This window comes from Peromyscus eremicus, chromosome 13, assembly GCF_949786415.1.
Source record: "Peromyscus eremicus chromosome 13, PerEre_H2_v1, whole genome shotgun sequence".
Lineage (NCBI taxonomy): Eukaryota > Metazoa > Chordata > Mammalia > Rodentia > Cricetidae > Peromyscus > Peromyscus eremicus.
Genome location: NC_081429.1, coordinates 11,240,187 through 11,261,286, shown reverse-complemented (window position 1 = coordinate 11,261,286; position 21,100 = coordinate 11,240,187).

The window sequence follows — 21,100 nt, the reverse complement described above, 5'->3', positions numbered from 1 at the left end:
ATTCAAGAGATTTACCTGCTTTTAGAAAATCCTTTGATATCACAATATCTGATGAGACACTATGGGATTGAAGGGTGTAATTAACAGGACCTCAAAAAATCACAATATTTTCCTCTTGCTGAAATTATATTTTAGATCCTTAAAAATGTCTATCCTATTATGTATCTTGCCTTGAGAATGTTTTTATAGCTCTCCATTTTAAAGAGATTCCCTTCCTATATAGCCTAGATTTACATCCTGGTGTAATTACATAAAATTTAACAGTCAAATCAAAACAAAAGTCAAAATGGAAACAGATACTCAAGTGAATACAACACTTGAGAATCTCTGAACAGAGTTTTAGAATGAATTGCAATAGTTTATGAACTCTTCATACAAGCGGTCTATGGATGGAACAAATAAATATCACCACAGGAACACCAGTGTGTTCCTTCAGTTTTCTATTGTGCTGTGCCAGAAGACCACAAAATGTTAGGTTTAAGCAATGTGCTATTACAGTATCGCTTTGGAAGTAAGGAATCTGACATGTCTTTTACCGCTAAAGACAAAGTATCACAGAGTCACATTTCCTCTGTGGGTGCTAGTAAAGAAACTATTTCTAATCTTTTCTTCTTCTACTTTAGGGGCCATCCACATTCTCTGCACAGAGTGTTTTCTGAAGCCAGGAGTATGGCATACTCAATCCAGTCTTTCACTGTTTCCTGAGACTCTTTCTTCCACTTCTCAGAATCTTTGTGACTATACTGAACCCATCTGGATGACATAGGACAGTCTCCTCAACAGCAACAAAAATCAACAGCCTGAGTTTCATCTGCCATATTTAGCAAGATTCTGTGAAGGTCTGAGCCCTTGATATCTCTACATGTCATGGGATCCCATGACTTCTGCTTTTCTTTACTGATGTGGGTAGCAAAATGGCAGCAATGATTTGCCTCTCTAGAATAAATGAAGTGAATATTCTGCAAAGAAATGTTAATCATGTGTTTTAGTTACTATTCTATTGTTATGACATAAACACCGTGACCAAGGAAACATAAAAGAAAGCATTTCATTGGGGTTTGCTTACAGTTTCAGAGGGTTAGTCCATGATCATCACAGCAGGACCACTACAGCAGGCCAGCAGGCATGGCTCTGGAGCAGTAGCTGAAAGTTTACATCCTTATCCCCAGGAAGCATGCAGAGAGAGAGGGAGATCTTGGGATTTCGAAAACTCAAATTCCACCTCCAGTAACATATCTACTCCAATAAGGCCGTACTTCCTAGTCTTTCCTAAATAGTTCACCAGCTGGGGACTGAGCATTCAAATATATGAGCCTATGGGGGCCATTCTCATTCAAATCAACATACCTTGTTTCTAAAAGCAAGTTTTAAAAAAAATCATGATTCTAAAACTTAAGCACATGATAGACATGAGTGGTGGGCTCAGGGAAGGGCAATATAGAAGACAGCTTAATTCCTGTTCCAGTTGAATCATCCACACACACTATTATACAAACCTAACACTAGTTTTCATAATTGCTTAAATTATATGGTAGGGTTTTGGGGAAAGAAAGCCAAGGGAGAAATGTAACTATATCATAATCTCAAATATTAAAGAAAAGTTTTAAAAAAGTCTTAACTGAAAGATAGTCATAAGATCAATCTCCAAGGCAAGGTCTCGGAGGTGGGAATGGGGAGTGGATGGGGGGGGGGAAGGCTTGGGGGGGTGGGAGGAGGGAGGACAGGGGAATCCGTGGCTGATATGTAAAATTAAATAAATTATAAAATAAAAATATTTATAAAAATTCAATCTCCAGAATAAAAGAATTCTCAAAAGGAATTGGTGAATAAGTATATAAAATTGTAATTGACAGTGAAAATCTAAATTCCAATGTGAAGCCGCACACTTCAGAATGAATGGCTTTTCTGATTGTGTGGAAGTCCATTGGGATATATAGACTTTTGGTCTGTCTAATAGCACTAGGAGTTATTTTTTATTTGCAAGTTCTTTACAATAACATTTTAATTTATTATTTAAAAAGGAAAAAGAATAAATGGGCAATAAAAACCACTCACTATTTCATCACCCTCAAAGTCAGTCAATATAGGAGCCGTGATACTTAAATGGAAATCAATGGAGACATAATTGGTGGAGGAATAAATATGTACTGTTTGACGTTAACAACCAGCTTCAAAGCTTTTGCAATGTTGAAATTTTTATCTCAAGTTGTTTGAAGAAATGCTACCTACCTTTGTGAGAGAAAGTTTCAATAAGGGAATTTGATAACATGACAAGATAAGAACACACAAGCATATATATATACACGTTTTAGAAATAAATCAATATAGTATATGACCCACATTTGCATCTAAATCCCGGGAACTAATAAAATACCACAGCAAGCGTTATAGAGATACCACTAGGAAGAAGAGTACTGACTCAGGGAAAATGATTTATGTGTTAAATTTTGTGTGCAGGGTAGAGTCTCTGGTTTATGAGGTTGATGTATCAGGTTCGTCATGATGCATTGATGTGGTGACCTGAATTTCCCATTAAGTACCAAAGTACTTATTTATATATGCTGGTTCTTCTCCCCCTCACAAAAATAAACTGATTTTAATTGCTCCAAAATGTAAATTACTTTTTTAATCCATGTTAGATTATATTTTTCCCTTTAGTCCTAAAGATATTTTGTAACTACTACAAGCAAAATTACTTCTAAAGAACTTTCAAACCCGTTTGCCCATAGAGAAAGGAAATCATAGAGATAGACACTTCCTACAAACGTGCTAAAATAGGTTAAAAGAGACATTCTAAACATTAGGTAAGACTCAGACCTTAAAATTAGGGAGTAGCTGAGCCAGGTAAATGGTTCAGAACTTCTCATGACTAATATGATGCCCCTGAAAATTAGCAAGGGCACTATTTAGCTTTGGTGGCCATGAACATGTACTTCATTGGCCAATTTTCTGTAAATCTTTTCCACGTGAGAATGTAGAAGCCTCAGCATGTGCTTTTCAACAAGTTCATTCAAAATCAGGGCTCTATCAGCTCGCAAGAGTCTACCACAGCTTTTCATTTTCTAACTCGTAAGAGAAAACAGAAGTCATTAGCAGTATGTTCTAAAATGAGTTTGTTTTTTTCGTTACCAATGTGGAGTACAGTTACATAGTAGAAATATACCCATTATTTCTGTATCATAAATCTACTCTGAAATTATGAAGCTTAGCTATCCATTGCTATTTAAGATTGCTTTATAAACTAAATCAAGTTCTATAATTGTATAAGTGCTTTATGATCAGTCATGTCTTAAGACCAAGGTAATTTTCAATTTTTAAAAAAATTAATAAAAGTATAATTATATCATTTCATTCCTTTCCTTTCTTCCCTCCAACCTTTCCCTTCCTTCTAACACCTCCAATGTGCCCCTCTCGTTTCCTCTCAAATTAAAGGCCTCTTTTTATTTTATTTTTCTTGTTTCATACATATATAAAGGCATAAACCTATTAATACAACTTGCTGAGTTTGTTTAGTACTCTTTTTTTTAACTATTTCCTTCTAAGCTTCATAATATTTTTATTTTCTCTTACTGTTCATCATTATTCTAATAAAAGCAAGTTAATATAAATATATGTGTAATATGAGGTATTCTCAAATTAAAGCACCATAAATATGATAATATAAAATATAAAAATAATTTCATCATAATTTTTAATTAATATGTTCATAATCACTTCCATTGTAACACAGAGGTGTGTCCATAGTTCTTCTTGTGACTTCATAGTTCCCATTATAGTGAAAGAACATAGCCATTTAACCTGTTTCCACCTGGATATTAACCTTTTTTTAATCTTTGGGAATTAAAAAAATGTTGATGATAACATTTTTGAATTTTCATCTAATTTAATATAACTGAGTAGAATTAGTATTTAAAGCATAAAATGTAGATGCAATATTCAAAGTGTAAAATGTAGATGCAATATTCAAAGTGTAAAATGTAGATGCAATATTCAAAGTGTAAAATGTAGATGCAATATTCAAAGTGTAAAATGTAGATGCAATATTCAAAGTGTAAAATGTAGATGCAATATTCTTAATCATTGGCAAGTCTCTGTGAGACTGCATGATTCTATAGGCATGGAAGTAAATATGCTTAAAATTTTAGAATCTTTTATTTTTATAGAAAATATATGGCTTTTAAGAGAATTTACTTTTTTGTAGTGAACTACGTAAATTTTTAGCTTCAGAAATTTCAATTAGTTGTTAAAATTTCTATTGTTTTAGATTATAGAGGCATTTCCGCCAATAGTGCACTGTCATTGTATTTTATTTTCAATGTGCAGATTTCTGATATTTGTATAGTCTATATTTATGTTTGTTTTGTTACATATACCTGTAATCTCAACACTGTGGTAGTTGAGACTGGCATTCGGGGAGGTCAGGGACAGCCTGGGCTACATAGTGAGTTTCTTTTTTTTTTTTCTTTTTCTTTTTATAAATCTTTGTTGTTCAGTTTTTTTTTAATATTTTTAAAGATTTATTTATTATATATACAGAAGAGGGCACCAGATCTCATTACAGATGGTTATGAGTCACCATGTGGGTGCTGGGAATTGAACTCAGGACCTCTGGAAGAGCAGTCAGTGCTCTTATCCTCTGACCCATATCTCCAGCCCCCTGCATAGTGAGTTTCAATCCATCATGGGCTAAACAGCAAGATTTTTAATAGAAAAAAATTCTCCAAGGTATTACTCAAATCCTCCCTCTCTCCCTCTCTCATGCACACACACACACACACACACACACACACACACACACACACACCACCTGAATAAACAACTTTTCCTTGTTTTCATGTACCAAGTAGTGAGGTGTAATATACTACCAACAACAATACAAAAACTGGTGTTTCGCCGGGCGGTGGTGGCGCACGCCTTTAATCCCAGCACTCGGGAGGCAGAGCCAGGCGGATCTCTGTGAGTTCGAGGCCAGCCTGGTCTCCAAAGTGAGTTCCAGGAAAGGCGCAAAGCTACACAGAGAAACCCTGTCTCGAAAAAACCAAAAAAAAAAAAAAACAAAAAAAAAAACAAAAAAAAAAAACTGGTGTTTCTTTAAACTTAATTGCCTATTCTTTCTGTTATTATTCATCAGCAATTTTACGGAACACCAGTTATCTAGCACTTTCGTTCTTTCATATTCTTGTCTGATTAATATTTTTCCCTGAAACATATAATCAATGCATCATTAATGCATTGTTACCATGATAGTATAGAGATGCAGCTTGTTAAACTAGGCAATAAGAGCATCTACGTTCTCCTGGACCAGGGGCTTCCTGTAAGCCTATGGAGGTAGTCTTTATGTTTTAAATGAGTTTCTCCCTTCACTTTCAGAGTGCATATTTACCTTGTTAAGAACAATGTCAGCGAATGTATTTACCGATATGAGGCACTCAGCGGTCCTAGAGGCTGAATCTGATCAATGTTTTACTCTAAACAAGACAAGGCTATCTGTCAGTAATCTTAAGCCAGGGACATCTAAATTGGTTCTTGTATTACAGCCAGATGTACAAACGACTAACGGAGGAGGGAGGCCATAAATTTTTACATTAGAGTTTGTAAACTAGCTGATTTAGCACTGTATGTTGAACTCTTCAGACTCAGAGATTAGATGCTGCCTTGATTTTTTTTTTAACCACTCAGACCATCACAGTATTTTGTCATTTATTTTTAACTTCTATAGGTACCAGGACTTTTTGACAGGCAATTTGTCTTTTAACCTATCACTTAAAAAAATCCATATATATTGTGAGAGTTGTTCAAAGCATGATGTTTAAAGTACATTATCTAAAGCATAGCTCCTCTTTAGATCTTTGATCTCTTAGGCCAAATCAAACAAACTTCTTTAAGAACTCACTGTTCATGTTAGTTTTCAAAATAGAGACGGAATAGGGTGTGGGAAGATATTGAGAAAACAATCTTCTTTAAAGGAAAATAAATAGGGATTAACTAATAAGTCCTTATCTTTTTTCCCCTTTTCCTCCTTGACACTATGGTTCACTATCCGTCCACAAAAAGTCATTTCTCTCTACACTTAATCTTTCCATTATTCTCAATTATTTAACCTGCTCTACATTTTTCTATAACTCATCTTCCCACAAAATATTTTACTCCAAGAATAGAACAATCTTCTTCAACAGCTTAAAAAGTAACAAGTTTAATCTCTGGCCTCACTTGTATTTCCTTAGAAAAAGAATTACAGTTAATGTTACATTTGTTGAAAAGTTGTACACGATGACCTAGAATTTTGTACATAATTTATTAGATACAAAATTGATGTTTGAAATGATACTATAGATACAGATATTCTAATAAATAAGCGTGTCCAACACTGATTGTTTGGGTAACTTATAATTTAAATAATCTGAATTAGTCTGTTCAACAATAACCATGCTACAAAAAGAGCATCGGTAGTTTCCTATGAAACAGTTCCAGAAAGGATTCCTTTCAATGACAGTGAAAAGTCCAAAGGATTCTTCCTTATGAGTCTAGCATTGTATTTCATTTCGACCAGTCAAGTGTGAGTCTCAGTATCTTAATAGGTAATTAATTCAAGCATTTTGTTTAATCCTACCATGTCACTTTTGGATATATTTATATACACGTATTTATATTGTGTTTTTGTCTGTGTATTTGTGGATGTCTATAACTTTTAAGTAAAGTCATTAGCTACATGTCTTTTCAGGGATTTACATGATATAAGGATATCTTATACTGAATGAGAATATACATTTAAATATGGATGTCAATCATTTTGGTAACAATGTACTTACTTAACTGTAATGATAGCATCTTTTTTATCATATTTAGTGAAAATGAATTATTCCTTATGTTACTACATAAATTTATTCTTCATATCATAGAAAATACATTTAACAAAATGGAGACTTTTGTGACAATTAGATATTTTTCTTAAATATTCTTATATTCCTTGCCAATTATATTTTTGCCTCAAAGTATTAGAAATACCAAAATTACAACATCCAAATTTATTTAAATAAATATTTACATGGTCTTATCACAGGAAAAGTAGTGAATGTTCCTTTAAAAAAACTAATGCTGCTAATATGAATGTTTTCCTGTCTCTCTTGCTGTCAGAGATGGCTTAGCCTGAATTAACGTTGCTCTTTTGACTCAGAACTTGTCAAACATTTCATTTCATCATTCCTGCACATGCCCCTAGACACAAACAGAAAAACAGGCAGCTATAACCATTAAACATGAAAAGCATAACATTTCCCTGTAAGCAGCAGAATGACACGGGGTAATGTGTAGGAAGGAACAAGCAAGGAAGTAGATAAATATATTGACAGCTTGCTTTGAACAAATCAGCGCTCTTGAGTAGTTACAAGTAAGAAGCTGGCGTGGTGACAGCACACAGGCAGATGGGTTCTGAATAAATTGGATCCCTGTTCCCTTTTATAAACCAGAATGAAAGCAAAGAAATGATGAGGACTGTATGTTTTTATCCGGACTAAGTGGGCCGTGTTTGTTTGTTGGAATAAAAACAAAAAAATATATATCCTTAAATAATTTTCCCCTACCAAATGCCAGAGCATTTTGACAGTATAAATCATCAAGGCCCACAGTTCACCAATGTGGTTTATACTGCTGCGCTGTGTCTTGTCTCCCAGGTCTGTGGGCTTTAATTTTATCTATGAGTTTGCTCTCTTTGAAGCTAAACAAATGTCTCATGACATTGCATTCTGCTATTTGCTGGTTTAAATAATTACAAACCTCAATTGTATGAGAGTTGTGACACCTGTCTCCTACACTGTCCCCTAAAGGGAATGTGTGAGCTGGCATCCCTGTCTCCCTGCTCCTCAGTCCTCATAGCTGTATCTATGTGTACTACTTCAATACATTGACTGTTTTAGATTCTCTGTGTAAGCCAGATCAAAGTGGTGTCTAATTTATGTCACTTACCATGATGTGTTTCGAGTTCCTCTGGGTGGTCACAGATGGCAATATCTAATTTCCTATGGATAACTCATATTTCTTACACAAATGTATATGAATTTGTCAGTTTATTCACTTATACCACCACCTACTTATACCATAATTTGAAATGAAGACTCCAGTAGATTAAACCAACTTTATCTCTGTTCAATAGATCCTCTAGTTTGTAAAACTTGCCTATGTTATATGACACTGTCAAAATACTATTCTTGCCAACATTACTGCTTTAAAAAAAAACAAAATAACAAATCAATAAAATGATCCCAAATATTTTGTTATATTCATAAATCAGTGCCTTATCCTGTCATCACCAGAAAGACTTTCTTCAGCAGCAGATCAGAACAGATGCAGAGACACTGGGCGGTGGTGGCACATGCCTTTAATCCCAGCACTCGGGAGGCAGAGCCAGGCGGATCTCTGTGAGTTCGAGGCCAGCCTGGGCTACCAAGTGAGTCCCAGGAAAGGCGCAAAGCTACATAGAGAAACCCTGTCTCGAAAAACCAAAAAAACAAACAAACAAACAAACAAAAAACAAACAAAAATACTATTCAACTAAATTATTAAAGCAGTAAGATTTCATTTTCAAACCATATAGAACATTATAAAGTCAACCAGTCTTTTCTGTAGTTAAAAATCACTGTTAAACCAAAAGCAATTTTTGGCATTGAACTATCAACATTTATTTTTTTAAAAAGATGTTTTAATTTCTATAAATATTAATTTAATTTCTGATAACATATCCTTTTCTGAATTCAAAAAGCACTTGAAAGTTGTTGTGTTTTAGATTTAAATATCTATATATTTGTTTGGTCATCACACCTAGAATCTAACTACAAATATCTCTGTAGTTAGCATGTATTACATATTCCAAAAGCAGCTTATGATTTAATTTACCTGATTATGTGAGTATGTGGATCTCAATTTTTCTCATCTCCAGAAAAATAATCTTTAATCATGGTTATAAGCTCATCTGTTTCTTCACTGTTACTTTTCCCATTTATTTTAAACTTTAGAGATGTGATCATTAGCCAGAAATATAGGGAACTGAGCAGAAATTCATGAAGAAAAAGAAATGAAATAGGTAAAACTGTATCAAGATTTTGACAGTCCACATACAATTATTAGTTATAGGTTTAAATTTTACAACAAATGGTCTGTTTCCTTGTATAAAATAAAGATAACAAGGCTTTTTTTAACTTTCCTTTTTTATTTTATAATTTAATTTAATTTTACATATCAGCCACGTATTCCCCTGTCCTCCTGCCTCCTGTGCCCCCCCCATGCCTTTCTCCCACCCCACCCCCATTCTCATCTCCTCCAGGGCAAAGACTTCCCTGGGGATTCAGCTCAACCTGGTAGATTCAGTCCAGGCAGGCTTTTTTTCATGAGTTAGTTTTAAGAATTTTAGGAAATAATTCAGATAAGTGGTTGGCATGTTTTAAGTACCTTAAGAAGTAGACTATGTTGTTCTTTGTTTATTTTCTTTCAACCAACTTAGTTTTGTTTGAAATTTGGAATATATTTTTCATACCAGCATGTTTACATAAGTTATGAAATTTGTCCTGGTTTGAGAAATACATCCCGTCTTAAAAATGCCCTTCCCAGTGTGTAATGGTCATTCTTGGTTGTCGATTTGACTACATCAGGAATTTATTAAAACTCAAGAGGCCTGGTAAACATATGAGGGATTTTTTCTTAATTAAATCAACTTATTTGGGAAGACCCTATTTTAAATACTGATCTTTTGAGGTGGAAAGTTATATACTTTTTCTTTAATCCAGATCTTTTAAAATGGGAAGATCCACCTTTAATCTGGTCCACACCTTCTGCTGGCAGCCTATACAAAAGGCATGGAAGAAGGAAGCTGCTCTTTGTCTCCTTACTCTCATTCTCGCTGGCAAGCCCACTTTTCCCACAAGTTTTAGAGCCGACTTTTCCGGGATTTCAGCATAAACTGAAGACCAGCTGAGACATCCAGCCTTATAGGATGTGTAACTACTGGATTCTTGGACATTTTATTGGTAGGGAATCATTGTTGGACTAGCTGAACCACAACCTGTAAGTCATTGAGAGATGATAGATAGACAGACAGACAGACAGACAGATAGATGGATGGATGGATGGATGATAGATTGTAACATAAATTGTTAAATGGTCTTACTAATAAAAAACCTGGAGCCAGGTATTAGGGTAAAGGTTGAAAGATCAGAGGAATAGAATAAGCCAGCCACAAGATCTTCAGCTAGCAAATCCTTAGTCCAAGAGAGAGCTACTTCCCATATACTCATGCCTTATATGCCTTTCTGTGCCCTGCCATCTCACTTCCTCTCTCAGGCAAGCTACATCAGTTTCTCTTTCTGCTCAGCTCTATCACTTCCTGTCTGTCTGTATAGACCTCCAGACCTCTGTGGTTAAGTGCTGGGATTAAGGCATGTGCCACCACTCCTGGCTCTGTTCCCAGTGTGGCCTTGAACTCACAGAGATCCAGGGGGATCTCTGCCTCCCAAATGCTGGGATTAAAGGTGTGTGCCACTACTACCTGAGCTCTATGTTTACTATAGTGACTTGCTTTGTCCTCTGATTCCCAGGCAAGCTTTATTTGTTAGAGCACAAACAAAATGTCACCACAATAGATAATGATAGAAAGATAGATAATAGATAAATGACAGATAGATAATAGAGATAGACAGAAATAGATAGAGATAAACAGGGAGATAGATTCATTCTGCAAGTTCTGTTACTCTAGAGAATGTAGTATCCTCCAGCCAAAGATCATTACAACACATCACTAAGAATAATTGTACTTTCTTTCTTCTGGGTGTGGTTGTTAGAGGAAGCTGAAGCCTCAGACTTATGTTAGGTAATTTGAAGAAATCTGATGAGAAAGAACAAGGCTAAATCCAGACCACATCTGTTCATCTTATTTAGAATCAGGGATGGATACAGAAAAACTATATCTGATATTATGACTGACTGAGCACATTTTTTTTTCCAGTTTTCTGTCATGATTGGATATTGGCTTTGTTTTGGTCATGATCTATCATAGTCAAAGAGTAGTACTGTCAAGATCATGTTCTATGAAACTGTTAATGTTCAAGAGGACCTACAGCTTTGAGTGTCAGGTCATCAGCTCCTGAAACCCAAGAGGTAGCTGACAGGACTAGGCTAGTGTGACTCTTTGTGATGCTTTTCTCTATTGTCTGCTAGCTAAACTTTTATACATTCATTGAAAATTACTGGTTGCTAACCTGAAATGTCTACTGCATATGTATTAAAGTTTTAAACAAAAATTATTAACTAATACAACATTCATCTTTTCAATTTAACAGACTTTACAAAATAGTGGATAATAAACAATATTAAAACAGGGCTGGAGAGAGGGCTCAGCAGTTAAAAGTGCTTTCTGCTCTGCCAAAAGACCCAAGTTTAATTCCCAAGACCCACACTTGGTGACTTACAACCTCCTGTAACTTCATCTTTAGTGGGGTCAAGAATTATCCTCTGACTCCTAAGAGCATCTGAACTCAAGTGTACACACCCATAATTAAAACTAAAAATCAATCTTTAAACATTACAAGCAGTTAAGAAACTACAACTATGTCATTGCCACAAAGGGCAGGTAAATGATAATTTTGCAACTTACAAGATAGTTTAACTTACACAGTCTTAGAAAGTAACAGTTTTCTCAGAGAGAAAAACAAAGTTTCTCAGAACTTCTTTGAGTTCTAAAGATTGAAAGGAGGATATATAAACAGACAATTCTATACAATTCCAGAGAGGGAGAACATGTCTAAAGTTATATTGGGTCAACTCTGGGCGTGTGGATGACTGGTCAAGCTCCAGAAAACCAGACTTTAACCATGGCAATCATAGGACTTCAGGAAATGTTTATTGTAAATATGCCCTAAATTTTAACCATATATCCATACTCTGCACAATATAAAGCTTTGGTCACACAAATGATATTATGTATTCAATTCCAAAATTTTAAAGATATCATACTTCAAAGCTAGAAGCAATATGTGCTACTGTTTTCTTACTGTTTGTACATTAATTGAGCATAGCACACATACAAATTTTAAGGGTATAATACATAAAATTTTACTGTGACTGTCTCATTGTAGACTACGCAAAATCAATACACAGAAAATTCACTTAGCATACATTCTTAACACAATCCATTAAGTCTAGCTGTATTGGAGCCATACATGCTCTGCTTACTCAATGCTCAAGCTTTAATGGTTGTTGCTGTTGCTGCTTTTATTGTAGTTTGGGGAAGTGAGTTAATGGGTATCATAGTTACATTTCTATTGTTATGATAAAACACCATGACAAAGGCAATGTATATAGTACCTAAGCATTATGGTTTATGGTTTAGGAGTGTTGGAGTCCATGATGGCAGGGCAAAGGCTTGGCAGCAGGAGCAGCTGAGAGCTCATATCTTAAATCACAAGTAGGAAGCAGAGAGATAGCTAATTGGGAATGGTGTGGGCTCTTGAAATTCCAAAACCTGACCCAGTGGTGTACCTCCCCCAAGACGGCCACACCTCCTAATCTTTCCCAAATAGTTCTACATATTGGGAACCAGTATTCAAACATATGAACTTTGGTGACTAGGGCATTCTCGTTCAAACAATTACAGTAGGAAAGAATTTATTTCATTTATAGTTTACAGTCTGCCATTCTTAATCAAGGCAGGAACTCAAGAAAGGAACCTGGATGCAAGAACTGAAGCAGAGAACATAAAGGAATACATCATACCAGATTGCTCTCAACATCTTCATCAGCCTGCTTTCTTACACTACACAGGACCGACCACCTTCCCAACTGCAGTATAACTCACAATTGGCTGGGACCTTCCACATCAATAATTAGTCAAGAAAATGCCCCCTCCCCCGCCAGACCTTGCCTCCAGACAAACCAGATGGAGGCATTTTCTCAATAGCAACTTGTATTTTTTTTTTTGGGGGGGGGGTTTTCGAGACAGGGTTTCTCTGTGTAGCTTTGCGCCTTTCCTGGAACTCGCTTTGGAGACCAGGCTGGCCTCGAACTCACAGAGATCCGTCTGCCTCTGCCTCCCGAGTGCTGGGATTAAAGGCGTGCGCCACCACCGCCCGGCGCAACTTGTATTTTTAGAGTGGATATTTACCTCATCGTACCACTTTGTTGTTTGTTTTTTATTCATCTCTGATTTTTCTTTTTAAGGAATGTTTATAATTTGTTATTGCTGTTACATCAGCATAATTCTAATTTTTTTCTTGGTTATTTTTGATATTTATTTTGATTGCTTCCTTATGAGTTTCCCTCAAATCTAGAGATATCCAATGTAATATATCACCAGCATTCTTTGTCAGTTAAAAACTAAGAGTTCAATTTGGTCCATAACGTCTTATGGTATGTACTTTTTCATCTGCTAAGCCTGAATGGTCAAAATAAACAGAGAACAGAATTTTGCATTACAATTTCTTAAGTAAATTTTTAAGAAATAATGTTATGTTAACAAAAGTAAATCAAGATTGCTATATGAAGACTACACTTTTGAAGAGTTAATGTAGAATACATGCTAGAATGGAATTCTTAGGGTTTTAAAAATGATAGACTTAATAGGTAGATATAACATTTAATAAAATGTATAACTTGGACTCTACCTTCTACTTCAGAATAATTTTAATACAAATGCTCTCTTTTTCAAATTTTGCTAAAACTATTGGTATAACAGTGTAATGTACATAAAGGAGACATTGGAACTTGTGGGATAGAAAGGGGCTAAACAAATGGTTTTCCTTTTCCATTCTCCTGTATCACTTTCTAACATTTAGATTAGTAAAACATCACCTGTGTAGTCCATCTGCTGAAGCAGCTCTCAAATGTCTCCACAATCCCCTGGCATCCTTAAGATCTTGATTTTTATTCTTAAACTATTCTTGAAAGTTGCATTCCCTCCATATACAGTACAATTCAACATTTCTTGCACATAATGGCATTAATTTTTCCTTTGTGGCAGTAGAATCTGAGCCATATGAAAGGATTTAAATGTAAAATATTTTTGGCTCTCATGAAATTTCATTCTATATGTATAGAATGATACCAAGAGTCATTTCATTTTCAAAAACATTTTCTAAGTGACTGTAATAAACCCCAAGCTTTTGATTAAAGAAAATCCGTTTGTTTCTAGTTGAAATAATAATATTACACTGGGACCAGTCATTAATAGAAAATGAACACTAAGAATATGTCACGGGATCTCTGCTATTAGTTTCATGAATAAATTAATCAAAGTAGTGACAAATACTGTTATGTTGCTTCCAACTATAGGGGTCAAGCCAAGATATTGGGCCAGGGAGACTACCATGGATCATATTGTGAGTTTATAAATGCATGACAAAATACTGTCAGCAAAGAGTTAGACTTGTTTATAATTTATTCCACACAACGCTGAACTTGAAGACCTGAGCAATTATCAAAATTTATATAAAACTATTTGTATTCTAAAAATTTATTTTCCATTTCCCAATGTTATGTTTTGCTTTTGCTCCATTACCAGCTCATCTTAAAATATTTAACAACTTTATTCCTTTTACTGATGATATTTATACCAAGCTAATATCCCTTAACTAAAGAACTCCTAAACATCCTTATTTGCCAAATTCTATAGGGAATGTACTGGGTTTTTGTTGTTGTTGTTGTTGTTGTTTTATTTTGTATGTTATCTAGTTAATACACCTTAAAAATTTTGTCAAACTGAAAATAAATTGGTTATTTACATTTCAGCAGTATTTTAAAATTAATTTAGAATTCATTTAAGTTTTCATACAATGAAAACTTATCATGGCTCATATTTTGGTGGTACTGTCTGTTACAACAGAAAAATCATAGCAGAATAAATGTGAGGCAGCTAGTCACAACGTATCTACCATTGGGAATCAGAGATGAAAGCTAATACTCATTTTACTTTCTGCTCATTATTTACTCTGTGACCCCATGTCATAGAAAGATACCATCCAGAAAATCTCTCACTGACATGATCATAGATTTGTTTCTACAGAGATTCAAAATCCCATCAAGTTGACAATCAAGACTATCACAACTGTAATTATTACTTATTTTTCCTGATGTTTTGTCCATAAGCATTTCAGTGTGTGGTGGTATTGTGTTCCCCAAAATATTGTGCACCCTAATAAACTTACTTGGGGTCAGAGAACAGAACAGTCACTAGATATAGAGGCCAGAAAATAGTGGCACACACACCTTTAATCCTAGCATTCCAGAGGTAGAGATCCACCTGGATCTCTGTGAGTTCAAGGCCACACTGGAAATAGCCAGGCATGGTAACAAAAGCCTTTAATCCCAGGAAGTGAGGTCAGGAAGCAGAAAGGTATTTAAGGCATGAGGACAAGGAACTAGAGCTGGTTAAGCTTTTAGGCTTTTGAGCAGCACAGTTCAGCTGAGACCCATTCTGGATGAGGACTCAGAGGCTTCCAGTCTGAGGAAACAGGATCAGCTGAGGAATTGGCAAGGTGAGGTAGCTGTGGCTTTTTCTGCTTCTCTGATCTTCTAGCATTCACCCCAATACCTGGCTCCGGGTTTGATTTTATTAATAAGACTCTTTAAGAGTCATGCTACATCAGTGAGTGCTGAGTACAGGTTTAAGCCCTGCATTGTATATGAATGATAACCTTTAATTTTCCTGCATCTATAAACAAATGATGAACTGCACCTCAAAAATGTGATATAATAATGTAACTGTATTTTAGAAAAACATTTTTTCATTGCAGGTAGGAAATGCTGATACACTGTGGTGGTTTGAAAGAAAATTGTGCCCAAAGGGAGTGGCACTAATGGGAGGTGTAGTCTTGTTGGAGTAAGTGTGGCCTTAGAGAAAGTATGTCACTGTGGGGGTGGGTTTTGATGTCTCCTATGCTCAAGCTCCACTCAGTAAGAGAGACCACTTCCTATTGACTGTGCAAGATAGAGAACCCTCAGATACCTCTCCAACACAGCACCATGTACCACCATAATAATAATGGACTGAGCTCTGAACTATAAGCCACCCAACTAAATGTTTTCCCTTTATAAGAGTTGCCGTGGTCATGGTATCTCCTCACAGCAATAGAAACCTTAAAGAAGATATGCAGTATATTCAACATTTTCTTCCTCAATTGGTGAAGCTTTCTTTAAAAGATTTATTTTCCTTAGCCTTATAGTTATTTCAGGAATATCAGGTGAAGCAACCTGAATAGGTGTCATCAATCTGAGATTTGGGAAAAAGGCTGTAACAACAAATACTCTGCCTCAAGTCATCACGAACAGTTCTGTGGACTTCAGCTGCACTAATTAGCAATTTGTTTCTGTATCTGGACATGGCAGATGGAAATATTTTTTTCAAACAGTAGAAATAAACAGTAGTTTCAAAAGTCAGTGAACAATAACTAAACACTTTTTAATTTTTTGCAAGTTAATTAGACTAATTTATTATTTTGAGGATGACATCTTTATCTAGACCATATTAGCCACAAACATTCACAAAGGTACACATATACCAGTTGTCATACTGGACAATTCTACATTACATAGAGCTCTTTTTAGATAATATTTTATTTTCTCAAATGATCATATTAGTGTTATTGTAAATTACAATAACTAGTGTATATAAAAAGAGTAAGTATATGAATTTTAAATGAAAGTAATGTTAATTAAAATAACATTTGCCAAATTCTATAGGGAATGGACTGTGTTTGTTTAGTTTTATATGTTATCTAGTTAACTCATATTAAAATTTTTATTGTTAAACTAAAGTCAGTTGGTTATTTACATATCATCAGTACTTTAATATTAATTTATATTTCATTTAAATTTTTTCATACAATGTATTTTGATCATATTCTTCCCCACCAGATCCTCTCTACCAAACTTCAATATCCCCCCCACATCCTTCTCTACCCAACTTCGTATTCTCTGTCTCCCTGTCTTTCTAAAAAAAAAAAAAAAAAAAAAGAAAATTAAAACCAAAAAAGGTAATACAACAAAATTAAAAATTATGTGTGTGTGTGTGGGTGTTTGTGTGTGCGCACGCATGAATATCTCTCATTCTCTGCCAATTGTCCAGTTGTGGGATTCTGTGTTAATTACCATCTACTACAAGAATCTTCTATGGTTAGAGTTGAGTAATGATCTACTCTATGGGTATAGAAATATGTCCTATGTCCTATGACCCATCTGGTCTAAGTTCTTGGCTACTTTAGAAGTCAGGCAGGGTTTCCATCTCATGGAGTGGGCCTTAAATACAAATCAAAAAGTGGTTAGCTGCTTCTATAACATTTGTGCTACGATTGTACCTGTATTTCTTGCAGATAGACCTCTATGTTGGTGACAGTTTGTAGCTGAATGATATGAATGACTGTTTTTCTCTTCTGATAGTATGCTGAGTACCTTCATGCACCATGAACTCTAGTCAGTAGTGCTGAAGCTTTAGTTGGGCACTGGATTAATTTTTTTATGTTCAATAAATAAGTCATTTGTGTCTTCAGAAATAGGGCCTTACAATCAGGTGACTGAGAGTAACTAATAGCTAAGGCAATTTACTGTGATCTTTGGGGACCTATGGGACCTCTTTTGCCAATGAGTCAACAAGATGTAGCTCATTCCTGGCACAGAAGGTTTTACTTGATGTCATAAGATGTGTAGCTGGGGCATTATCTCTCCATTATACAGTGACTCCACTTAAATACCTTTTATATATTTTAGGAACCATCTATAATGAATATACTATTATTATGTATTTACTTTAAAAAATGATTAAATTGCGGCAGAAATATGCTTTTTTGAGAGGAAATATAAAATTTTACATTTTCTCAACAATTCTGTTTATTTGAACTTTAATAATCCTGATGAAGTGCACTTGTCTGAAGTTTCGCATGCCTCCAGATATTTTGCATGTTGCCTGATGTGGTCAGTAATGAAGTGGCAGTGCAATAGAAACTATGATAATAATCATCTTGTAATATAAAAAAGAGGAATTTCCTTTTCTGTACAAGCAGCTATGAAGTTATTATGGTGTAACTGCCCATTTGAAAGAAACCTGTCATCCTTTGCTTGATTAGGATAGAACTTCACAAGACAGTTCACATAGTATGCCTGAAGACAGAGCATTAGGTTGTAAATTGGAGCAAATACTGACATAAATTTGTATTTTCCAGGGTTTTTCATAAGACAAACCAGTGCTCCACGACTTCCCATGGAATGACAAAGTCATTTTTTCTGGGTCCACTGGAAAATTGGCATTCATGATATAGGGAAATCTGCTCTGTTATATAAGAATATATTCTATAATGAGTTTTCCAAGGATATTCAGTGGCATTCTTGTAAAACTCAGCACCAATGCTGAATTCCTAGCTGTCATCTTTAATATTGGAGCTACAGAGGCTGGTATCCACAGCAATAAAAACAAGGCCATGTTCTGTGGCAGCTTGGTAATAGCTAGACTTTGATACGAAATTTTATTCTGTGCAAGTCAATCCAGATAGCCAATAGAGTGCAGGGCACTTTCCACTGTCAGCCTGTCATGATAGGTAGGTAGGTAGACAGCAAATCTGATTTTGTGTTTCAGTTCAACACTGTCAGGTTCAAAAACTTTCTGCGTTCAGGATAAGATTTAGCTTCTTTGAGGTGGTAATCTTCTCCACTTCCAGGGCATAATCAAGCAGCGGGATGACTGGGAAGTGCTGTTTGACGAAGTCTTTGAGGATCTGCACGCACATATCTGGATTGTTTATCGACTTCACTCGGTGGCTGATGCCCATGATTAGTTTTCCTTCCTTCTTCATCTTGTTCACAAACTCCATGGGGATAATGCCACTGTCAAACGCTTTACTGAACATCTTCGCTGCTGCATCCAAGGCACCCCCAAACCGATCTCTGATGGTGAGCAGTCCTGATGTGAGGCTGGAGACCAGGTCCTTTCCAGGCCGAGCACAGATGATGGTGTTGTGGGCCCCAGAGACAGCCGGCCTGTGATCAGCTGTCACCATCAGGCACATCTCAATGAACTGGCAGGAATACTTGGGTAACCTTCTCTGGAACCAGAGGAGGCCGAGGACGCCACCAATGCCCATCTCTTCCTTGAAGACCTCAGTAATGGGCATGTCTGCATAAATGAGCTCCTGTCCTCGCTCATCACAGATGCTGGTCATGAATGAGGCAGGTTTGCAGATCAAACCCGGCTCCCTGGCCCAAGAGTAATCCATGGGCACTGTTGGAGGTGGCACTTCCTGAGCAGGTACAATGACTCCTTTGGCCCCAAGATCTTCATACACGGACTGAATGATTTCTCCAAGCTCATCGAAGCTTCGGGGTACAAACATTCCTGCCTCCTTCAAGGCCTGGTTCTTGGCTACTGCGGTTTCAGAAGCCTGGTTGGCACAAGCTCCAGCATGGCCAAACTGGACCTCAGAGGAGAACATGGTAGCACAGGTCCCGATGCACCAGCAGACCACTGGCTTGGTGAGGCAGCCCTCCTTGATGCCCCGGCAGATCTTATACTCCTCTGTGCCCCCTATTTCCCCAAGAACTACAATCATCTTGACTCCTGGGGTGTCCAAATGTTATCCTGAACATGGATGGTTTCATTGGTGTTGCCTTTGTAGACATGCTTAGGAACTGTGGCTCCTTCACCCGGGAAGAAGCTGATGAATATGTTGACATTGGAGCCCTCAATGGCATCTTTGTGCTAGGAAGGAGTATGGGCTTCATTGGGCATTATCTTGATCAGAAGAGGCTGAAGCAGGGGCTGTATCGTCACCCATGGGATGATATTTCCTATGTTCTTCCGCAACACATGAGCATGTAACTGAGTCAGGAACCCTGCTGTAGTAAGAGGAAGACAAGCGCTCCCTACTGAGTAATAACGGACAGACAGCTGGAAGCAGAGTCCATCATAGGCTGGGCCTGGAACAGAAATAGCTATTGATGTACAGGCATGGAAGACCAACACCTACAGGCTAGTACCCATTCAGTCCACACAAAGAAGCTTTATATATATATATATGCATAGAAATTGAAAAACAATACTTGTGACATTTGCTCTGCTACCTGCTATATCTATTATATGGAAGAATCTAAGCACTGTCAGAATAGTGTTCTTCTAGGGCCTTATGATATTGCTTTCTTTTTTTAATTAGTTAAAAATTTATTTTTCCTTTGGAGGAAGGGAATGCAACTTTTAAGACTTCAAGATACTGTCTGTCTATAGGACCCACTGACATCTGGTGTCCTAATTTCCATTCATCTTCACGCAACACGAAGAACACTGTATTAATCTGATTTCTAAGGATCTTTTTTTTCTGTGTTATGTGTTAAGGGGTTATTTAGTATCCCACTGAAATGTTCTGTGTTACAGATCAATGTCTACCTATGTCAGGGGGAGGGGTGGGACCATTGCATCCTTAGCCATTGTCACCCATATGTGGAGTAGTAACTTAAATGTAAAGTTGTAACATACTAGTGTTTAAAATGGAAACTCGAGCAAAAAGCTGTAAAATGTCTTGTGTCTCATGTTCCGTGTTTATGCAGCTGATTTGTCTGTTACTGAAGTGTGGGTCCAAAGACTCATACAACTGTTTTGCATCTGTAACCCACAAAGATTCTGGGCAGCTGCCACCTCAGTCTCTTCTCTGTATTATCATGTTTGGTTTAAATAAACTATACAGTAACAGTGAAAAAAAAAACTTTCTGCGACCTCCAAAGTACTTGTTGCTGGAAATCTGTTTCAATGCCATTCTTGTCCTGTCCATTTGCGACTTCCTGTTTGGTCTGCACCAAACAGCAGCAGATTTTGATGAGAAGTTCTTGGGAAATGGTGAATATGCTGTTTTTATAAATGGCATACTAGAAAATATTACAGCTGCTTAATATATATATATATATATATATATATATATATATATATTATTCATGGAGGAAAACATGAAGCCACCAGTCTATACTGTCCTCATTTCAGTTTGTACTTCTAACAGTACATCATATTGCATTTGCACATATACATGTACAAATTTATACATATATATGTACACTGTACAAATCTGTACATGTGCATATACAAATTTATATA